The following is a 15547-nucleotide window of genomic DNA, read 5'->3' on the forward strand; positions in this document are numbered from 1 at the left end:
CACACAAACGTAAATTAAAAAAAAAATCTAGTTGCTATGTGACAAGACAAGCCGAGGTCACTTTGGAGTTGACAGAAAAACATACAAAAGGGAAGGAACCCACAGCATGAGGCCTCTTCACATTTTTTTTTTTTTTTTTTTTTTTTTTGTATACAAGATCGAGGCTCGTGAAAGAGCTAAATTTGCAGGTAATCTCAGATTGAGACGTTTTTTCTGGCCCTCTCCAGAGGGCAAGACCTATCGGTAACTCTCAATTCAAGGTGAATGCGGCCATCCCATCACAGCCAGGTACTCGTGCTACGACGTAGTTCTCATACTGCAGATGGCATATCTGACCCTCTCCACGTTGCTTCATATTTTATTCCTCGAGGATTTATTTATTTATTTAATTCAGTATGCTGTAGTCAAGCGAGTTGGAATGACATGCTCAGCAGAGTTACACAAGAGAGGCCTTGTCTTGGTGTAAAACCATGAAAGAAGCGTGGCAAGCTGTAGATCCGTTGCTGTAGTCCTGGGTTTTGTCACCCACAATGCTTCCCATCCTCCCCTTGCAATTTGTCACATGTGTCTCTCTTTTGGCTTACCCTTTTGGCAAAAGCTTGTGGGTCATCTCCTGACTCGGTTTGTTTTCTGCACAAACAAAATTTGCAGAATTGGTTGAAGGCAGTCCATAAGCGGTTCAGAAGTACGAGATGAGCGCGAGTGGTGATGTGACATTGGAGGTGTATGGTGAAAACGAGAGGGGTTGCCGTAAGAGGAAGTGTATGAATGGTCTGTCGGTGTCACAACCATGGTGTGGCTGGGAAGAGTGCGGGGGTTGGCCGCATCCGGGTTGGCCGGACGTTTTTCGTGAACACGTAATCTCTGCAGCACAGAGGCCTGGAATGCGCTGACATAACCACTCGCTTTTTCCGCACAGCTCAGGAAATCAACACAGCCCATTCACACAAGGTTTTTTCCTTTTTTTCCAGCCTTCTCTAACCATTCTAAATAACACCAGTGGCTTCAATGTGGTTTCTATAGAGAGATTGTTTACTGTTTCCATGCAGTAGTGGCTAAAATTTAAAGAATTTCAGGAGACCTGACCTAACCCTAACCCTAACCCTAACACGAACCCTAACCCTAACCCTAACCCTAACCCCAACCCTAACCCTAACGCTAACCCTAACACTAACCCTAACCCTAACCCTAACCCTAACACTAACGCTAACACTAACACTAACCCTAACCCTAACCCTAACCCTAACCATTCTAAATAATACCAGTGGCTTCAATTTGGTTTCAACAGAGAGATTGTTTTCTGGTTTCCATGCAGTGGTGGCTAAAATTTAAAGAATTTCAATTTTCTTTGTCTTTGCTTTCCAGCTCAAGGAGATTAATGTGACAGTTGTCATATTTCAGAGCATCAGACTTGATGTTAAGGCTCATATATAGGCCTACCTACCTAAATCAGCTTATACCTAAATCACAGGTGGGGACGAGGGCATCAGGAGAATCAACAGTATGTGGAATTTGAACCTGGGATAAATTGAATTGTGTGTGTGTAATGTAAGGAACCCACTTGGGAAGTGGTACAATCTGATTGGTACAATCTGCTATATTTGTATACGTCATAAGTAGATGATAAATAATTAACAAACGGAGGCGTTCAAAATGCACACGTTGGCCGAATGCAACCGCATAATGCGCTCAGGCTCGGCTGTGCAATGTCGTATTGCGAAAGGCTAATCTGATAAGGCATTCACCCCACCCGGGTAGAGAATATAGTGTGCCATCTTCAGCATCCCGTGACATTCGCATGTATAGTCACACGGGGAAGATGCCTCTCTTTGTTGTCTCGTCTCCATAGTGACCGGTGAGTCACCGGACTTTGATATTAGTCACAAGGCCAGGATGTCATCGGTATTTATAAAAAGATCCAAACTGCTGTTTTCACCGAGCTTTGTTTGATGTTCCCGGTTCCCGGTTAGAAAATAAATAAAATACGTCCGTGTTTGTCGAGGAAAATGGATATTTAATGATCTGTTGGACTTTGTTTTGCAGTTGGACGTCTGACAATGAAATAACCATTAAAAGGGAGGACTATTTGTACCCAGGAGAATATTTTCGCATAATTGTACAACCACTCAACCCTCTCCTTTCCTACCCCTTGCTGCACTCGACATCCTCTCTGAAACCATTCTTCACCCCACTTCCTCTAGCTCAACATAACAACGAGTCAGCTGAGCCGAATAGAAACAAGTAATCGATCCTTTGGTTAGGCAGTGTAAGAAAACAGAGCGGAAGGTGTAATTATCTTAATCAAAAAAATTAGGAGCCTTTTGGGAAATATTGCCAGACATACTCCCAATGTGAAACCCAAACAAACAGCTGGAAGTCATGACCCTTTACCTTGCCAAAGACGACACTTTATATGTAAACACTAAACAGTGAAAAGGAGAGGGGACATTGTGCTTTGTTGGTGGTTACATCAAAGGTGAAACGTGAAACGAAATGCCTATTTGGTTCACACAGTTGCAGAATACAGGGACGGCCTGTATGCCTTTGAAGGCTGTCTTGAAGATCGGTGCGAGCCAAGTTTGGTCGATAGTTAGCTCGAGGAGTTCCAGTGGCTGGCCTACGGCCAAGGATTGCTCACAAAATATATTAAGTGGAAATGTGGGGGCATGTGGTCCATAGATAGATTGTGCTAAAAATAGTATTGACCATGTGATCAAGGAGGGTAGAATTATGCCTGTATTAGGGATCTGTCAGAGGTAAGTCATACATACAGTCACGTGAAAAAGTAAGTACACCCCATGTAAAGTTTTGACTTTTTCAACATATTTCAACATACAGCTATTTGATCTTTATTGCAACAATATTGATAGATAAAGGTGATATAATATAACAAATATCATGAAACATTTACATTTTGTAGTCCATTGTATAATTTAAATAAACATAAATGCAAATTTCGCATGTGGAAAAAGTAAGTACACCCCTACATTTATCACTACTTCAAATACCTAAAATTAAAATCAGGTGCAGCAGCTCAGGTGCAAATGATTAGAACATCGTTAGAGAGGATCTTGGAGGAACCTATCTTATTTAAACCACAGACATTTAGTTTGGTTTGCTCTTTGTTGTTGAAGTGTGCGGCATCACCATGCCTAGATCAAAAGAGCTCTCTGAGGCCTTCAGAAAGAAGGTTATAGATGCCTACGAGTCTGGGAAGGGATTTAAAAAGATCTCCAAACAATTTGAAATCAAACATTCGACTGTCCGGAAGATCATCGACAAGTGGAGAAGATTCCAAACAACTGCCAACTTGTTCAGGCCAGGCCGCCCCAGCAAGTTCAGCCCGAGAGCAGACCGCAAGATGCTGAAAGAAGTCTCTAAGAACCCCAGAATGTCAACACGGGACCTACGGGGAGCTCTTGCCACTGTTGATGTCAAAGTGCACGAGTCTACCCTTAGAAAGAGGCTGCACAAATTTGATCGACATGGGAGGTGTGCCAGGAGGAAACCGTTGCTGTCCAGAAAGAACATCAGGGCTCGACTAAAGTTTGCCAATGAACACCCAGGCAAAGACCAGCACTTCTGGAACAATGTGCTCTGGACAGATAAGTCAAAGGTAGGGCTATTTGTCCACAGTACCAGAAGACATGTTTGGCGAAAACCAAAGACAGCATTTGACCACAAGAACCTGATACCAACTGTAAAGCATGGTGGTGGAAATATTATGGTTTGGGGCAGCTTTGCTGCATCAGGGCCTGGGCAGCTCACCATCATAGAATCCACTATGAATTCTTCATTGTACCAGAGGGTGCTTGAGGATAATGTGAGGCCATCTGTCAGAGAGTTGAAGCTCAACCGAAGGTGGACCTTCCAACATCACAATGACCCTAAACATACCAGTAAATCCATCAAGGAATGGCTGAAAAGAAAGAAATGGAGGGTTCTGGAATGGCTAAGTCAAAGCCCGGATCTAAATGCCATCGAGATGTTGTGGGGGGATTTGAAACGAGCTGTGCATGCAAGAAACCCCTCAAACATCTCACAGCTGAAAGAATTCTGCATGGAGGAGTGGGCAAAAATTTCTCCCAGTCGATGTCAGAGACTGGTAGACAGTTATAAGAAATGCCTACTTGAGGTTGTTTCTGCCAAAGGGGGAAATACCACCTATTAGAGCCAAGCGTGTACTTACTTTTTCCACATGTGAAATTTGCATTTATGTTTATTTAGATTATACAATGGACTACAAAATGTAAATGTTTCATGATATTTGTTATATTATATCACCTTTATCTATCAATATTGTTAAAATGAAGATCAAATAGCTGTATGTTGAAATATGTTGAAAAAGTCAAAACTTTACATGGGGTGTACTTACTTTTTCACGTGACTGTATGTACACTGTCTGAAGCAGTGATTGTAAAAAAAAAAGGGCAGAATATGGTGAGACTATATCATGTAAAACCTCCTGTGCGGGTGAGGCCAGGTGGAGAACTTGTGGCACTTGGCATAGAAAGGAAATTAAATGGACAATATCATAGGCCATTTGGTCAGAGAACTGCAGGCCACGGTGGTGGAGTAGGCACCACCCGCACCCAACATTTTAACAATGGCGCCACACACAGAGAGAGGGTGGCCAATGAATACAAGCAGTTGCTTGCTGGGAAGGTGCTCCCGGGGGTAGGGGGGGTTGGGGTAAAGGCCGTGTCCGTGTTTGCGCCTGGAAGTTGGAAATTGGAATTCAAAGTTCCTTAAATGACCCTTAGACGTCCACAGTTGGACTTCAAAGACAATGTCACTATTTCTGCGTAGTCTCTGTCCGAGGAGGACACGTTCAAGAGATTAGCCAACTCGGCATCGCTCCATCGCTCCTCGCTCCCATTTTCCCACCCCAAGCTGCACCTCGCCCTGTGCCACGCCAACCTGCACGACCACACGACCATACTGTAGCCGACACCAGCTCAAGATCATCATGCCTGCTCAACTCCATGCCTGTTCATTTGTGTCCAGCTGAATCCGGTATTGTCGGTGCTATTAGTAGCGTGGGGGTGGAGGGTGTATATTGGTTGGTCTGGTCTAGTATATGTATATTGGTTGGTCTGGTCTGTCATTCTGTTTTTTACTTTAGACCCTTGAGACCCATAAGACCCCTAAGACCATTTAGACCCCTAATATCCTGTAAACCCTATAGACCATGTTGAAATCCTAAGACCCTGTAGACCTTATAGACCCCATAGACTCTATTTTAGCTCTTACATCCAAATAGACTGTGTTATATCCTTTAGAAACCTAAGACCCCATTAGACCCTTTAAAAACCCTAAAACCACTAGACCCTATAGACCATGTTAGATCCTTTAGAACCATTAGACCCCGAAGTCCCCCAAGGCGCTATCGACCCCATTAGACCTGTAACTACTATTGGAATATACCCATTAGACCTTTAGACTCATTATGCCTTTTAGACCCTTTGGTCTGTTTTGGACACTTAGACCCTTTAGACCACTTAGAAGCCATGACCCTTTTGACCGCTTAAACCCCTTGACCCTTAAGACCTATTTACACACTCAAGATCCCTTTAGACATTTTAGACCCCTTAAGACACTTTTCCCCCTGAAGATATTTACACTCTTTGGACTGCTTAGACCCCTTTAGGCCCTAACTACTATTGGAAAATACACTTTAGATCTTTAGACCCACTTAATACCATTATAGACCATTATGATCCCCCTATAGACCCTTTGGTCCACTTAGACCCCTTAGATCTGTAGACACATTATAACCCTTTAGATCCACACTACACAAACATATATGGAGTCTTCTTGCAATATACATATTATACTTTTTTCAGCAAGTAATGTGCAATCTTCAGCCACTCGGAGAGTGGGTACTCTACTAGGTTGAACAGAAATTACATACTGTATTGTGTCACTGAATAGGTTTGTTTTTTTAGGTCAAAGCTTAAAAAGTCAAAGGTCAAGGCATCAAAGTCCAAAGTCAAAAGCATCAATTTTCCTCCGAATTACTTAAAATTTGAAGAAGGTTTGCATGTACGGACACTTAAGCCTATTGTTTGAGGTCAAAGGCTCAAAAGGTCAAAGCTCAAGGTCACATAAAATAATTAATTTTCATTCTGTTAAATTGAAGTTTGAACAGGATTTGCATATTCGGTCACAGACTTGGTTCACCAAAAATCAGAACGACAGAATTTGCCTTTGTGAGATGTCAATGGTTCCCATGACACCAAGTTCATCCGATTATAATGAAATGGGCCTTTTGTAAATTTATTATTACCATACCTTTGTAATTTCTCAAGGTATGAAAATGAAACTTACAATCTCATTTGTACATATGTGCAGCATATGTGAGAAAATTTTGTTCAAACTTAGTCAAAGGTCAAGGTAAAGGTTATCTGAAACATGTAAAACGCAATTAGAAAATGTATCAACCAAATTTGTTATGCATAACATTCAATCATGTAAAACACTTCATACAGCATGTCGAAATTAGCAAATTGCTGTTTCCATGACAACTATTGTTTCTTTTGATTTCGCAAGTATTGTGCTATGCAAGACATCTTTCTTGTTTGTTACTTGCGAAATAGAAGATTTTAAAAAGTATATTGGTTGGTCTTGTGTGTTATTCTGTCTGTTTGTCTGTCTGTCTGTTTGTCTGTCTGTCAATCGGCTACAGGTCTCAATTTTAAACCGATCTTCAGGAAACTTCACCAGATGGTAGAGTTTATCATAAGGAAGAACCTTATTGATGTTGAGGTCAAAGGTCAAACTCAAGGTCAAACTTAAAAAATCATCAATTTTCAACTGAAAAATAGTAAATTTTCATTTAATTGACTTGAAAATTTAATAGCATTTGTATAGTGTCTCATTTAATTGGGGAACCAACTATTTTAAGGTCAAAGGTCAATTCAAGGTCAAAATACTAAAATAATAAATTTTCATCTGCAAAAATTGTCCATTTTCATCCTATTAACTTGGAACTTAAACAGCAATTACATATTGTATCACTGAATTGGGGAAACAACTATTTTTGAGGTCAAAAGGTCAAAGGTCAACTAAAGTGCAAACTTCTAACATCAACAATTTTCATCTTAAAAATCATCAATTTTAATCCGATTGGTCCTTGCCAATCTTAATTGAATGAAAAATGAATGAATTATCGTTTTGAGGCCATTTTCCCTGCTAGAGCGGGGGTTAGCTTTGCGGGCCCCATGCCAATCTTAATTAAGTAATCTTAATGAAATGGACAATTTGATGTATCCATGGCAACTTTTTGTTTTGGTGAGAGATGGATTTTGCAAAAATTGTGCTTTGCAGGACGTGTTCTTGTTTATTTGTTGGTCTTTGAGCAGGATATCTTAAAAAGTCATGGACGGATTTGGACAAACTTTGGTGGACAGGTTGAGCGTTCACAAGGACGTATTTATTAGATTTTTGTGAAGAACCTGATCCAGCTCCAAATACTAGAATAGGGATACTTGAAGTGATGTTTTTCACCATTGTGAGATAGGACCACAAACCGTATATAGATTCAAAAAGTGATGGACAGATTCGGACGAAACTTAGTGGACAGGTTGGATGTGTGAAAAGGACGAATTTATTCAATTAAAGTGAAAATGTGGATCCTGATCCAGATACGAGAATTTTTATTTATTTTCAAAATGAATTTTCACCATTGAGAGATGGGGCCAAAAAACGACATATAGCATGATATTTAAAAAGGTTGTGGACAGATTATGACAAAACGTGATGGATTAGTTAAGTAGGTGACAAGAACAAGCAGATTACATTTTAGTTAAGGTCCAGATGCAAATCCGGCCAATCAGTGGGATACAAAATGTAAACTGTTCAGCTTGGTGGAGGTATGTGCTCCAACGAGTGCCATTCTAGTTCCTATCTGTGTCTGTCGACCACCAAACCTGTTCCATAATTTATACTGTCCTGTCTGTCCTTTTTCCCAAATACATAGTAAACTAGAAAGAGCAATCAAAAACAGCAGACCCTCGCCAGGACTTGTTTTCAGTGTTTTTTTTTAGGCTTTTGTGTTAAAACAAATATGGCGGCCGAACCTTATATGGCGGTTATTTTTTTTCTCCATCAATTTATTCCTAGATGATGCTTAAGAAATTTCATCTTGATCAGATGAAGTTTTGTACTTGTCGAATTATGACTTCATAATGGAGGCACATTTGACATCATCATTAATATATGTTATTCCACATGGAGAGTTCTTTACAATGAGCCATGTCTCAATTTTTTCTATGCAGCGCTTTCGGAGATATAGGGGTGCAAAGTTTTTCGCTTTTTCCAAGATGGCTTCTGAACCACGTGACATATGACGTCATAATTATCATAGAAAAATTATGCAGGTGGAGGTGCACCGATGGTGAAAATTTCCTGTCAATCGGACCGACGGCTGAAGAGAAAATCATATTTATTCTGTGTGGACAAACAAACAAACAAATGAAAGATCAATCATAGAGCGACACTTGTCAAAACAGAACAAAGTAGAATGGCACTCAGTAGAGCATCCTTTTGACCTTAAAAATAATTTGTGGTTGAATTCAGTGACCTTATATGCAAATCATCTTCAAAGTTTAAGTTAATCGGATGAAAATTGATAATTTTAGAAATTTCGCCTATATTGACCTTTTGGCCTATGTTGACCTCAAAAATAGTTGGTTGGTGGGTTTCAGTAAGCTGATATGCAAATCTTTTTTAGATTTCAAGTCAATCGGATGAAAATTGAGGATTTTAGAAATGTGAAAAAAGTGGTTGACCTTTGGCCTATGTTGACCTTTTGGCCCATGTTGATCTGAAAAATAGTTGGTGGCTGAATTCAGTTAGCCAATATGTAAATCCTATTCACATTTCAAGTCAATCAGATGAAAATTGAGGATTTTAGAAATTTGAAAAAAAGGTTGACCTTTGGCCTATGTTGACCTTTTGACGTCAAATACATATAGGATTTTGTCGGACCACGAACTCTACCATTTGGTGAAGTTTCGTGATGATTGGTTTAAAATTGTGACCTGTAGGAAAGTATAAGTGAGCGGACAGACAAACACACACACACGGACTCAAATGCAATACCCTCTCCTCATGGCGAGGGTAATAAACACTTTAAAAATAAGAAACGTTTTCACGTTATCCTTCCTTACTGCGTGAGCAACCGCAAGGTTTGGCTTTTATTTGAACGATCGTTGGGGAATCATCGTAAGTTGTTGAAATTTCTAAAATAATGCAGTAAACTCGAACATTGGTCATCTGTGGAGGGCTTTACTAGAACTACGGCTCAGAGCGCCTATGGTAGCTGGGCCTCTGGAGGCGACAATATCATTGGGTATACCAGATGGATTACTCAAAGCAACAGAGAAACCACTCCTGTTAATCGACTGCAACACTCCATACCAAAGGTTAGAGTTCAAGTTGTCTCCAGAGTGAAAGTAAAGTTTTGTCCACAATGGCTGATAGTTTGTAATGTTCAAACGAAATATCGAACCCTGGAATCTACCCTACTTAATAGTAACAGTCAGTAAGAAGATGGAAATAATCTCCAGTAAAAGTACCCAAACCTTCCCATAAAACCGATACCTACCTCAATTTAAGGGTTTGGCCAACTATCTGATTAAGTCAGCAAGACGGGTTAAGAATGGAATTCCAACGTACAGGCTGGAACTGATGATCGATTTCATAAGAGACTATCAGGGGTACCCGGCCATGCCTGGCGCTATTCGAATCCTGTTGACATTTTGAAGAAATCAAAATTTATTTTTTACTATTTTTTGTGGGGTCCTAAACACTTCCCTACACCTACTAAAGAATATGGTCGGGGATAATTTAATAGAACCTTTCATGTCGCCACAAAGGCTTATTTTCGTCGCCACAAATTCGCCACAAATCGCCACACGTCGCCACAAATTTAATAGAACCTTTCACGTCGCCACAAAGGCTTATAGCGATTTTTTAAAAATTCAAAAATATCCCCAATTTTTTCGCCACAAATTCGCCACAAATCGCCACACGTCGCCACAAATTCGCCACAAATCGCCACACGTCGCCACAAATTTAATAGAACCTTTCACGTCGCCACAAAGGCTTATAGCGATTTTTTAAAAATTAAAAAATATCCCCAATTTTTTCGCCACAAATTCGCCACAAATCGCCACACGTCGCCACAAATTCGCCACAAATCGCCACACGTCGCCACAAATTTAATAGAACCTTTCACGTCGCCACAAAGGCTTATAGCGATTTTTTTAAAATTCAAAAATATCCCCAATTTTTTCGCCACAAATTCGCCACAAATCGCCACACGTCGCCACAAATTCGCCACAAATCGCCACACGTCGCCACAAATTTAATAGAACCTTTCACGTCGCCACAAAGGCTTATAGCGATTTTTAAAAAATTCAAAAATATCCCCAATTTTTTCGCCACAAATTCGCCACAAATCGCCACAAATTCGCCACAAATCGCCACACGTCGCCACAAATTCGCCACAAATCGCCACACGTCGCCACAAATTTAATAGAACCTTTCACGTCGCCACAAAGGCTTATAGCGATTTTTTTAAAATTCAAAAATATCCCCAATTTTTTCGCCACAAATTCGCCACAAATCGCCACACATCGCCACAAATTTAATAGAACCTTTCACGTCGCCACAAAGGCTTATAGCGATTTTTAAAAAATTTAAAAATATCCCCAATTTTTTCAAAATTTTCAATAAATGTTTGTTTTTTTTTGCCTGGAATACTACCCGGCACTCACTGATGAGCCTTTGGAAGTTGGACAAAGATCCGTTTGGCCATCTCTGCGAAAAATGGCAAAACACAGACAGACAGACACACAAATATCTCTCTTATAGTATAGACAGAAAAGAGGAGCATGTTGATATCCTTGAAAATGATTGTCTTTATGACATTTATAATGGTTAGTAAAGGGTTAATTTATCCACTACTGATGGGTTAGTTCTGATCTCTTTTTGCAGTTGATGGTGTTGAACCGTTCACCCAACCCATGTCAACTTGCTTTCCGCCACTCTACTCATATTCATAATTTCTATGAAACTTGACACTTGTATATAAAATGTAGCATCGGTGTAATTAGAAGCAACACTGAAGGCCTAAGCTTCAACTTCTCGGCACATGCTCCGACTACCAGTTTTTCCTGCGACATCCTTGACCCCTTCTTTCCTGACAAATATTTCACTATCCCTGGAACATGTCCACCAGATACGGATGAACAGGTTCTGCTGACCTTGAACATGTCTCCTTTTGCCATTGGGCCCAGTGGCATTTAATGCACAGGTGCTTCAGTTTATTGGAACATTCCTCACCTCTCTTCGCCTTCTCTGAGTCTGCTGTTCTGAAAAGTTGCTCAACTCCTTCCTGTGTTTATCTTCAACATTGCATTCAAATTACGAATATGAGTAGAGCGGTCGGAAGCAAGTTGATATGGGATATGTAAACGAAGGAGGGTTACAATAGATCTCATGGTGGCATGGGGTTTGATGGAGTTTGATGAGACAATGCGGTGAGAGTTGCCAGCTTGAAAAGCTGAAGGTAAGGATCAAATTAGATAAACACAGGAAGGGTTTTTCAGAAAGGGGAAAACGTTGGGTTAGTTGTATGGAAACGTTACACTGGAGGAGATGTGGCAGGAGCGGATAGGCTAAGTAATGTTTCTAATCCAATGGTGCTGGAGGGCAAGGATGATGGAGAGCAGATGACAGAGACCATTTATGATGAAAATTGCTCCATTCACAAATCTTCCAAATTGTGATGAAAATGAATTATGTGATCGGTATTTAAGAAACCTTATTAATAACCCCTTAGTTGTAGGTATGGTTCTGACGCACATGGCAGTAAACGCTTTCATTGCAAAAACTGAATGTAACAATCGATCGTTCGACCCTTAGACCACATCATCTTATCCCATTCATAAAGTTCCACCTTGTTTTGCTTCAACACTCACAACATGCATGCTATCAACGTTTTCTACTGTAAACGGAATAACCATAAACATGTACACAGGTGTAGTATAATGTCGGCGCAAAGTTGACGTGGAAACGCATGTTTCATATTGTAGGTTCAGGTGTTTTGGGAAAGAGTAACAGGTTTTTGTTTTTCCTCATCAGTAAACGGAACGATCATGACTCACTGAATCCTTTCTGGTGATCTCGCTCCCTCTCTATCACACCCACTCCATCACACCCTCTCTCTCACCCCATCTCTCTCACCCCTCTTTCTCATCTCCTCTCCCTCACCCCTCTCTCCCATTCTCTCTATCACTCCTTTCTCTCTTACCCACACTCTCAGCCCCTCTCTCTCACCCCTTCTCCCTCACCCCTCTCTCCCATTCTCTCTATCACTCCTTTCTCTCTTACCCACACTCTCAGCCCCTCTCTCTCACACCCTCTCCCTCTCACCCCCTATCTATCACCTCCATTCTCTCTTACCCACACTCTCACACCCTCTCCCTCTCACCCTCTCTCTCTCTCACCTCCTCTCTCTCACCCCTCTCACTCACTCCCTCTCTCTCACCCCCTCTCTCTCACTCCCTCTCTATCACACCCACTCCATCACACCCTCTCTCTCACCCCATCTCTCTCACCCCTCTTTCTCATCCCCTCTCCCTCACCCCTCTCTCCCATTCTCTCTATCACTCCTTTCTCTCTTACACACACTCTCACCCCCTCTCTATCACCCCTCTCTCTCTCTCTCACCCCTCTCCCTCACCCCCTATCTATCACCTCCTTTCTCTCTTACCCACACTCACACATCCTCTCTATCTCACCTTCTCTCTTACCCACACTCTCACACCCTCTCTCTCTCTCTCTCACCCTCTCTCTCCCTCTCTCTCACCATCTCTCTCACCCCCTCTCTATCACCCCTCTCTCTCTCTCTCACCCCTCTCCCTCACCCCCTATCTATCACCTCCTTTCTCTCTTACCCACACTCATACACCCTCTCTATCTCACCTTCTCTCTTACCCACACTCTCACACCCTCTCTCTCTCTCTCACCCTCTCTCTCTCTCTCTCTCTCTCTCTCTCACCATCTCTCTCACCCCCTCTCTCTCACCATCTCTCTCACCTCCTCTCTCTCACCCACTCTCTCTCTCTCACCATCTCTCTCACCCCCTCTCTCTCACCATCTCTCTCCCCTCCTCTATCTCACCCACTCTCTCTCACCCCCTATCTATCACCTCCTCTCTCTCTTACCCACACTCTCACACCCTCTCTCTTACCCACACCATCTCCCGCTCACGCTCTCTGTCTTTCTCTATCTCTCGCTTTTCGCTCTCTCTCTCCACCTCCACCCCTTCTCTTACTCCTTGTGGTGTCCCTCCCAAAGATAGGTTAGATGTTGTCAGATCAGCTCAAAACTAAGGGTTGCACTTGTTAGTTTAAATCCTTTGCCTTCCCACCGGTGTTGAGGTAGACGAGCTGCGACATTATAACATATCAGTCTAAGTTATGGGGATTAGGGATGTACAGTTCTCAATGCATTCTAAAGTTTGGGAAGTGCAGGAAAAGGAGGAGAAGGTGTGTGGTTTATCAATGAGAATTCCCCTTACACAAATGATTCATTCGGAGCTGGGGCAATGAAGGTGAAAATGTTTTACACAATCAATCTCAACCCACAACTTATAACCTCACAGAGAAAATGCCAATTTCCTCATTTCATCAGAATACTATCATTGCTGCTTTAATAAGGAAAACGTGCATTGGACAAATGAGGAATCATATTTGCCAGCATGTTTGCTTTATGACGTCACAGATATCACTTTTCATCTGTTTGTGAAGGTTTTCTATCAGACCCATCGGAAAGAACCTTTTGATCTTCTCCCAACTTTAATCTCCTGTCATTCTCATTGTTGCAAGGCATTTTAATGGACGGTTGCCATGGAAACAAAACTCAAAAGTAAACATCCAAAGCCATTGTTTGATTTATAATGAACAGAGAGACTTCGTGCATAAGCCCTGCGCGCACACGTCATCGCATCAATCACGTGATCACAGCACGATATGACACATGAAGCATACATGACATCCACAAACTTTAACCTATAGAACACGTGACTTCGAGTACCCAGAAGGCTCCTGGGCTGGGGGCATCTTTAGTGAGCGTATTTGCATTTCCAAAAAAAACCTGTATTTGTAATTCTCTGTCCCGAGGATGGATGTTAAGCCGGTTGTCCCATCTGCTAGCTGTAGTTGGTGGATGTTAAAGATTGCACGGTATCCTTCGTGAATAGTTGGCGAGTTGTCGCCGGCATCATTAACTAATTTCAAATTCCCACCCAAATCGCCTTAAAATGACCTTGGTGTATTTTTCCGATTTCTAATTTATAAAGTAGGTAATTTTGCGATTAAAAAAAAATGGAAATCTTCTTCTTCACGAATAACTGTGACGTCATTCTCCGAGGCCGATCGACATTTTCCTACTGTCTTCGGGATAGATCGCGGCACAATTTAACTCAAACGGCGAATAGTTTTCGATTTTCCACAAATATGCCAGGTCGATGCATCCTTGGTGATTGTAGTAATACAAAGCGACATGTTTTCATGTTACAACAATGGCCAAAATACCCTAGATTTGCCAGGAATTGGACGAGGTTTGTCTGAAATACCCGAGTGTGGATCGGGCTTGCAAAATGTTTTCTTTCAGAAAGTATTCACACCCCTTGACTTTCTCCACATTTTGTTGTTACAGCCTGAATTTAAAATGGATGAAATTGAGATTTTTTTTTTGTCACTCATCTACACATAATACCCCATGATGTCAAAGTGGAATTTTAAATTTCTTTAATTTTGCAAATTCATTACAAATTTAAAGTTGAAATGTCTTGAGTCAATAAGTATTCAACTCCTTTGTTATGCTACTCCAAATTGTGCTCAGCTGCATCCAATTTCCTTTGGTCATCCTTGAGATGTCTCTGCAACATGATTGGAGTCCACCTGTGGCCAATTCAATTGATTGGACATTATTTAGAAAGAAACACACCTTTCTATATAAAGTACTGTTGCGGATATGAGGACTGTATTTTTTTTTATTGTGTGCTTTATTATTATTATTGGTTATTCTGCGCCTCCTGCCTCCGGAGTTGTGTAAAGGTCAAAAGGGCGTCCCATAATTAGTCCAAAAGCATACACGTCAGCCAATCATAGAATACCCCTGTTCGATAGTTATATCTTATTATGTGTCTTAGAGTAAGGCTGTGTCTCCCATTAACTTAAATACTCCATTGCACCAAGTGAAAGAGATAGATTCCCTTCATTCCCATTCCCAAAACCTGCATTCCCCCTTTCGTCGATTGGCAATTACCTCCCCTCCAATTGCCGCCATTGACCACGAGGCAGGGTCGGAGAAGAAAGGCGTGTCTCCACCTCGTCATAGAGGGGAGGAGTGAGCCCGCCCCACTCGACCAACCATGAGCCAGGGGTTTGGCTTGAGAGGGCGGAGAGAGAACGTTTGGGGGAGGTTCGAAAAGGTTGAGGGGCGGGGCCTATATAACCCGCCGGCGGGG

General features: G+C 41.6%; 1 long non-coding RNA gene across 1 annotated transcript in view; it reads left to right on the top strand.

The window, feature by feature from the left end:
* The first annotated feature begins 883 nt into the window (after positions 1-883).
* The window catches only part of LOC137429211 (uncharacterized), a 30448-nt gene continuing 15784 nt past the window's right edge, over positions 884-15547 (top strand). The window contains exon 1 of the long non-coding RNA XR_013623713.1: positions 884-951. This is a non-coding gene — a long non-coding RNA (uncharacterized LOC137429211). The remainder of the gene's footprint in view (positions 952-15547) is intronic.

This window comes from Myxine glutinosa, chromosome 6 (genome assembly GCF_964187855.1).
Source record: "Myxine glutinosa chromosome 6, kmMyxGlut1.1, whole genome shotgun sequence".
Classification (NCBI taxonomy): domain Eukaryota; kingdom Metazoa; phylum Chordata; class Myxini; order Myxiniformes; family Myxinidae; genus Myxine; species Myxine glutinosa.